The sequence below is a fragment of the Lithobates pipiens genome, unplaced genomic scaffold (genome assembly GCF_037356315.1).
Source record: "Lithobates pipiens isolate NorthernLeopardFrog02 unplaced genomic scaffold, aLitPip1_a1.2 Scaffold_16, whole genome shotgun sequence".
Taxonomy (NCBI): domain Eukaryota; kingdom Metazoa; phylum Chordata; class Amphibia; order Anura; family Ranidae; genus Lithobates; species Lithobates pipiens.
Genome location: NW_027507748.1, coordinates 6,487,242 through 6,494,497, shown reverse-complemented (window position 1 = coordinate 6,494,497; position 7,256 = coordinate 6,487,242).

The window sequence follows — 7,256 nt, the reverse complement described above, 5'->3', positions numbered from 1 at the left end:
TCAAGCAATGCCGCGCTCTTCCTCCAGCTGTGTGCAAACTACCATTAATCAGAGCCATTCACATAGATAGAAGAGAAGCCGCTTCCAAGGAATCCCCAATCACTGATTACCCATCAATCATTGGGAATGTATATTAACTAACAAAAAATGGATCCAAAACAAAAAAAAAAGTAAGTTTTGACCTTCAGATATCAAACCGATAGAGAAAAGGGACCTCTTATCTCCGGAGGAATGATGGACAACCATTAATGTATTACAATGTTGCACTTTCTGTATTGTTTTGACTTGTGAGGCTTTTTGTGTTTGGATACATTTTCCTGTAGTGGATACATTCTTTCTGTATACATATACACGGATCTCTGTGTATTTCTATACATGTAGCGATGATTGAACTGGGTTTAGTTCATGGGAGGATTGGTAAACTCAGAAAATGACAAATATAGCGCCCAAACCCCAAAGAGGATTCTTCATATTTTTCATGCCTTTTTGAAGGCCGGTTTGTAAGCTCTTGTTAACCACTTCAGCCCCGGACCATTTTCCAGCTAAAGGACCAGGCCCCTTATTGCGATTCGGCACTGCGTCGCTTTAACGGACAATTGCGCGGTCGTGCGACGTGGCTCCCAAACAAACATCAGCGTCCTTTTTTTTTCCTCACCTCTGCAGTTTTTATTTTTTTGCGCTATAAACAAAAATAGAGCGACAATTTTGAAAAAAATGCAATTTTTTTTACTTTTTGCTATAATAAATATCCCAAAAAAAATATATTAAAAAAAAACATTTTTTTCCACAGTTTAGATACGTATTCTTCCACATAGTTTTGGTTAAAAAAAAAAAAAAAAAAATGCAATAAGCGTTTATTGATTGGTTTGCGCAAAAGTTATAGCGCTTACAAAATTGGGGATAGTTTTATGGCATTTTTATTAATAATTATTTTTTTTACTAGTAATGGCGGCGATCAGTGATTTTTATTGTGACTGCGACATTATGGCGGACACATCGGACAATTTTGACACATTTTTGGGACCATTGTCATTTATACAGCAATCGGTGCTGAAATGGATAAGAACTACAATCTAGTTCAAGGTTATCTGCTGCTGTTTCCATAAATAAATAGACATTTTCTGATTATCATTATGTACATTAAATTCCTTCACAGTGCGATTAAAAATGCACTGATTACTGTAACCCCTTCACTGTCACTGGCACTGAAGGGGTTAACCACTAGGGGGCAGTGTAGGGGTTAAGTGTGAGTGTTTGTGTGTTTTTTTTAACTGTAGGGGGGCGTGGCTTGGCGTGTGAAGTCACTGATCGTCTTTCCCTATGACGGAACAGACGATCGGTGACAGGCTCACTAGGAAGCACGGGGAGAGATTTGTTTACACAGACCTCTCCTCGTTCTTCAGCTCTGTGACCCGATCGCGGGACACCAGCGGCAATCAGGTCCACTGGTCCTGCGGCCACGGTCACGGAGCACAGGACCGGGTCACGAGTGCCCTGCCGGCAGCACGTACGTGACCCACGGCTGGGCTCTTAAAGGGCAACCTACCTGTATGTGCTTGTGCCCAGCCGTGCCATTCTGCCGACACATTGGCGTGAGGCGGTCCTTAAGTGGTAAAAAAAAAAAAAAAAAAAAAAAAAAAAAAGGCGTGAACTGACAAGGAGAACCAAGGATATACCAAAAGCAAAAAAAAATAAAAAATCATTCTGTGGGAAACCGGTCTTTACTTTTCTTTTAGCATTGGGCTCTAATTTATGGACTTCAATGAGGTTCCAGTTTTTCACCAAAACTCGACTCATCTTCACCAAACCTGCATTGAACTGAACACAAGTGTGTCCCGCTCAGCCCTAAAACTTATTTTAAGTCATTTTCAATCATTTTAAAATCTACTGTTTCTTTAACCACTTCAGCCCCGGAAGATTTTACCCCCCTTCCTGACCAGAGCACTTTTTAGAATTCGGCACCGCGTCGCTTTAACTGACAAATTGCGCGGTCAGGCGACGCTGTACCCAAACAAAATCTGCGTCCTTCTTTCACCACAAATAGAGCTTTCTTTTGGCGGCATTTTATCACCTCTGCGTTTTTTTTTTTTTTGAGCTACAAACAAAAAAAGGGACAATTTTGAAAAAAAAAATGGGGGTTATTTACTAAAGGAAAATCCACTTTGCACTGAAAGTCCACTTGGAAGTAAAGTCGCTGTAGATCCGAGGGGGACATGCAAGGAAAATAAAAAAAAAACAGCATTTTAGCTTGCACATGATTGGATGATAAAATCAGCAGAGCTTCCCCTCATTTCAGATCTACCCCTTAGATTTACAGTGACTGCATTTCCAAGTGCACTTGTAGTGCAAAGTGGATTTTCCTTTCGTAAATTGTGTTTTTTTCAAAATTGACGCTGTTCTTTTGTTTATAGCGCAAAAAATAAAAAACGCAGAGGTGATCAAATACCACCAAAAGAAATCTCTATTTGTGGGGAAAAAAGGACATTGATTTTATTTGGGTACAACATCGCACAACCGCGCAATTGTCAGTTAAAGCGACGCAGTGCGTGGAGGGTATGACCAGGGCAGGACTTAGGGTGATGGGCTTGAGTCACTTGCAGGCCCTACCTTCTATACATTACCGTATTTATTGACACACGGTCGGAGATTCCGACAGAATGTGTCCGATCGGAGCGTTTTGTTGGATATTCTGACTGTGTGTGGTCTCCATCGGACTGTTTCCGTCGGAATATCCGTCGGACAATATTTTCCAACTTGCCGGAAATATTTTCCGACAAAATGCTCCGATCGGACATACTCCAATCATGTGTAGAGAATTCCGATCGGACCAAGTGCCACGCATGCTCAGATCAAATTCCTACATCAAAGCTATTGGTTACTAGCCTGAACGTAGTCCCAGTGTAACGAAATTACGTCATCACGTTCTGAAAGATCGGATTTTCCGACAACTTTGTCCGACCGTGTGTATGCAACAGTTTCCGACAAGATCCGTTGGACAAAATCAGACGGATTTGGTTGTCGGAATCTCCGACCGTGAGTACAAGGGCTAACACGCGCCGGCATATAACACGCACCCCAAGTTTAGGAGGGAAGTTTAAGGAAAAAACTTATATTTAAATGCCCATCAATGCAGCCTTATCAGTGTCCATCTGCAGCCTTGTCCATCCATCTGCAGCCTTGTCCAGTGTCATTGCAGTCTTGAAGTTTAAAAATGGTGCTCTCTGGTCCGCTCTGCAGTTCTCGGGTCCTCTCGGCGGCTCTCGGGTCCTCTCGCAGTCCCGAGTGGAGCCGAGAGTAGCCAAGTGTACTCGGCTCAGCTCACAGTCACGCCCAGTCCCCATGTTATGTCCATCATAGGGTGGGACTAGGCGTGACTGTGAGCAGAGCGAAGCCGAGCCGAGTACACTCGGCTATTTATCTCAGCGGGGCCCAATGGGACCCCTATTGGGCGGGGCCCATGGGATTGAGCCCAGTCAAGCCCAATGGTAAGTCCAGCCCTGGGTATAACAGTTGACAGTGGGCAGTATGTACAGGAGAGGAGTGTGGAGGATATAAATGCAAAGAAGAAGGCGTTCAAAAAAATACAAGGCTAAGGGATCATCATCAGCATTCAGACTTCATAAAGAATGCAACAAGAAATGTAAGGGTGCAATTAGGGCAGCTAAGATAGAACATGAAAGACACATAGCGGAGGAGAGCAAAGTAAATCCCAAGTAGGGATGAGCTTTATGTTCAGCTCAAACATGAGTTTTACTTGAACATTGGCTGTTCGCCCGTTCGCCGAATAGCGAACAATTTGGGTTGTTTGCGGCAAATTCGATAGCCGCAGAACACCATTTAAAAGTCTATGGGAGAAATCAAAAGTGCTAATTTTAAAGGTTAATATGAAAGTTATTGTCATAAAAAGTGTTTGGGGACCCGGGTCCTGCCCCAGGGGACATGGATCAATGCAAAAAAAAAGTTTTAAAAACGGCCGTTTTTTCAGGAGAAGTGATTTTAATAATGATTAAAGTTAAATATTCCTTTAAAATTCGTACCTGGGGGGTGTCTATAGTATGCCTGTAAAGGGGCGCATATTTCCCGTGTTTAGAACCTGTCCGAGAGCAAAATTACATTTCTAAAGGAAAAAAAGTAAAACTACTCGCAGCTATAATGAACTCGGGTCTCGGCAATACAGATAAAATTCATTGAAAAAAACGTCATGGGATTCCCCCACAGTCATGGGCATCCGCAGAACTTTTTCCAAGGGGGGCACCATTTTAAGGCCGCTCATGCTCCGCCCCTTTTCGACAATCTCATGAAAATCTTTCCACTGGTAATACATATGTGTTGTATAAGAGATAATTTATCTTCACTTTGTATTGGAATTTACTCTGGCGGCTGTGTTCCATGCCCATATAGCCTATAGAATGTACATCTTTTTACATTGCAATACATCTGTTGTGACCATATTTTGATCTCATACTGTCACTGTATTGGCTGTTTTCATCAAGATAAAAATATGGCAACAACAGATGTATTGCAATGTAAAAAGATGTACATTCTCTAGGCTATATGGGCATGGTACCCAGCCACCTGAGTAACCTTGCGGACGCCCATGCTTTCAAAAACCAGCCCTGGAAAAAATTTCATACCAACCCAACAGCATAACGTCCTTGAAAGGTTCATGGTTCATGAAAGGGAAAACCATACATTTTAAAGCACATTTGATGAAGAGAGTATTATATATAGATATGAAATCACATAGGGATAGATATATATATCAAATGCAGCCTCACTGTGCCCACCAAATGCAGCCTCACTGTGGGGAAGTGGAGAGCACTGGGTGGGAGTTGGAGAGAAGGGGGAGCAGAGAGTAGTGGCAGGGTTGGAGAACACATGGGTGGGGGCAAAGAGCGAGGGGGAGTGGAGATCACAGGGGTGGGGAGCGGAGAGCGCTGGGGGGGAACTTGAGAGCACTGAGGGGACCCAATAAGAACAGGGGTAGAGAGCACAGTAGGCTGAGAGCACTGGGGGGGCTAAGAGTGTCGGGTGGTGAAGAGCACTGGGGGGGGGGCAGAAAAACAGGGGTGGAGAGCATGGGGGCTGGAGAGTACTGGGGGGGTACAAAGAGCAGGGGGGAGTGGAGAGCAATGGGGGGGGGGGGGCTTTAGAGCACCAGTGGGGGCCAGAAAGAACTGGGGTGGAAAGCACGGGGGACTGGAGAGCACTATGGGGGGTGGAGAGCACTGGTAGGGTTGGAGAGTACATGGGTGGGGGAAAAATGCAGGGGGAGTGGAGAGTACAGGGGTGGGGAGTGGAGAGTGCTGGGGGGAGCCAAAAAGAACAGGGGTGGAGACCACAGAGGGTAGGGAGCACTGGGGGGCTGGAAAGCACCGGGGGGGCAGAAAGAACAGGGGTGGGGAGAATGGGGGGCTGGAGAGCACTGGGGTGGGGGCTGGAGAGTGATGGTGAGAGCTGAAGAGCACTGGAGGGGGGAAAGAACAGGGGGGAGAGCATGGGGGAGCATGGGGGGAGAGGAGAGCACTGGGGGGGAGAAAGAACAGGGGGGGAGTGGAGGGCACTGGGGGAGGGGGAGAACAGGGGGGAGAGAGCACTGGAGGGAGGGGTGAGCACTGGGGGTGAAAGAACAGGGGGGAGAGCACGGGGGAAGAACAGGGGGGAGAACAGGGGGGAGAACAGGGGGGGAGAGCATGGGGGAGGAGAACAGGGGGGAGGAGAACAGGGGGGAGAGCACAGGCGGGGAGAACAGGGGGGAGAGCATGGGGGGGGGGAGAGCAAGGGGGAGGAGAACAGGGGGGAGGAGGACTGGGGGGAGTGGAGAGCACTGTGGGGAGTGGAGAGCACTGGGGGGGGAACGGGGGGAGAGGAGAGCACTGGGGGGGTGTTGGGCGAAGCTACGGGATTGAGCAGTTATCAAACATCAGCCCGTCATCGGGCTGTTTAAGAAATGGGTGGTGCCACATAAATGTAGTGGCCTGCCCAGACCCCATCCCATTGGCTGGTGTTTGATAGCCGAGTTGACTCCTGACATCACTGCTGAATTGTGACAGCTGATCTCTCTCCCTCAATGCAGTTACATTATCTGACACAGTGTCACAAACTCACCGGCTCTTACAAGCCCCACGATCTGCTCAGCATGGGCTGCACACTCCTTGAATGCCTTTCACAGAATCCCAGCAGGAAGATATCGGAAGAGACAGCCCGGTGACTAGGATGTGCGGTGGCAGGCGGCGGTGGGTACTCCTGACAACTTTTCAACTTTTCCATGGGACCCAGTGGGACCATTGTCCCAGGCGGCACTTTAAGAGGAGCAGCAGGCAGCCGGAGCCTGCAGTGAAAAGTTGTCAGGAGTACCCACCGCCGCCTGCCACCGCCACACATCCCAGTCACCGGGCTGTCTTCCGATATCTGCCCACTAGGATGCTACCGAATCATCAACTTTGGATGGTGCAACTGTTTAACAGATGTGTAATCCAGTCCACAATTGAGAGAAATCAGGATATACCAAATCTGAATGGCAAAATCCTCTTCCTAATATTCCCTTTCATTTCTCTTTTCCTACACAGACCCATCACCATGACTTCAGAGACGTGTCTTCTCCGTGTCCTCCTCCTGTGGGCTCTTCTCTGGACAGGCAGAGGTATGTAAGAACATTATATAAAGAGGTGATAATACAGAATATATTGGGATGAAGTGTGGAATTATGAGATAAGATGATGTGAAATGATATAATCAGGTTTCTCTGTAATATCACATCTTCCAGGCGCTTAGTAGGCATAAGTAATTCTGTTACAGTAAGTATATTAGGTGGATCTAATGTACCCTTGAAGTGGGTCATTCACATTGCAAGGGTTAAAGTCTAATTTAGGCCCCTTTCACACTATTGCGACTTCAAAGTTGCGTGTTTTTTTACTGCGATTCGTGGCCAAGATATCAGGGAATGCCGGTGTAACTGGCATCAAAGTCGGACCAAAGTAGTGCAGGGACTACTTTGAAGTCGGAAACGACTTGACGTCGTACTAATATGAATGGTTGTCATTGGAAATCATGGGGAACGACTTGTCATAAGACTTTGCAGTCCCAAATCTTGGGACTTTATAAGATTCATTTTTGTTTTCCAATGTGGTAGATAGGGAGGATATGCTAAAAGTTGAAACTTTATTGGTTTTGAGGCGTAGCACCTATTATATATTTTTTGCTTACACACTGGTGACCCAAAAATGTATTTATTAGAGAAAAGAGGGGTAGAGCAG